The following is a 1,107-nucleotide window of genomic DNA, read 5'->3' on the forward strand; positions in this document are numbered from 1 at the left end:
CTAACACTCTTCCTCAAGGTGCAATTCAAACTCCCTCCTTCTTTATATGTTCGAATTCTCTTCTATTTACCTCCTCCTTCTATTCTTCTTTTCCTCTGACACCTCAAGGAATCTCTATACTGTGATTCCCTACTTTCTTGTTCTCTTCTCTTTCATATGAGCAGGAACAAAGATAAATGCATACTTGTTCAAGCTGATCCTGAACTTGAAAGGACCTTGAAGAGAAAGCTAAGAGAAGCTAAAGAACATCTCTCTTTAGAGGGCCTAACAGAGCTTTTCAAGGAAGAAGAAACCATGGCAGCCGAAAACAACAATGCCAACAATGCAAGGAAGGTGCTTGGTGACTTTACTGCACCTACTCCCGACTTCTATGGGAGAAGCATCTCAATCCCTACCATTGGAGCAAACAAATTTGAGCTTAAGCCTCAATTAGTTTCTCTAATGCAACAGAATTGCAAGTTTCATGGACTTCCATTGGAAGATCCTCATCAGTTCTTAGCTGAATTCTTGCAAATCTGTGACACTGTCAAGACCAATGGGGTTGACCCTGAAGTCTACAGACTTATGCTTTTTCCTTTTGCTGTAAGAGACAGAGCTAGGACATGGTTGGATTCACAACCTAAAGAAAGCCTAAACTCTTGGAAAAAGCTAGTCAATGCCTTCTTAGCAAAGTTCTTTCCACCTCAAAAATTGAGCAAGCTTAGAGTGGAAGTCCAAACCTTCAGACAAAAGGAAGGAGAATCCCTCTATGAAGCTTGGGAAAGATACAAGCAATTGATCAGAAGATGTCCTTCTGACATGCTTTCTGAATGGAGCATCATAGGTATCTTCTATGATGGTCTGTCTGAACTATCCAAGATGTCATTGGATAGCTCTGCTGGAGGATCTCTTCATCTGAAGAAGATGCCTGTAGAAGCTCAGGAACTCATTAAGATGGTTGCAAATAACCAATTCATGTACACTTCTGAAAGGAACCCTGTGAATAATGGGACAAATCAGAAGAAATGAGTTCTTGAGATTGATACTCTGAATGCCATACTGGCTCAGAATAAAATATTGACCCAACAAGTCAATATGATTTCTCAGAGTCTGTCTTGAATGCAAGCA

The 1,107-nt window shown here is 40.5% G+C and overlaps 1 non-coding gene across 1 annotated transcript; it reads right to left on the bottom strand.

Annotated features, from left to right (window-relative positions):
* Window positions 1–696: 696 nt before the first annotated feature.
* Window positions 697–804, bottom strand: LOC148574088 (small nucleolar RNA R71). The gene has a single exon (XR_015906272.1). It is a non-coding gene; the product is annotated as a small nucleolar RNA R71 (small nucleolar RNA).
* Window positions 805–1,107: the final 303 nt, after the last annotated feature.

Source organism: Arachis ipaensis, chromosome B2 (genome assembly GCF_059453495.1).
Source record: "Arachis ipaensis isolate K30076 ecotype BB chromosome B2, ASM5945349v1, whole genome shotgun sequence".
NCBI lineage: Eukaryota > Viridiplantae > Streptophyta > Magnoliopsida > Fabales > Fabaceae > Arachis > Arachis ipaensis.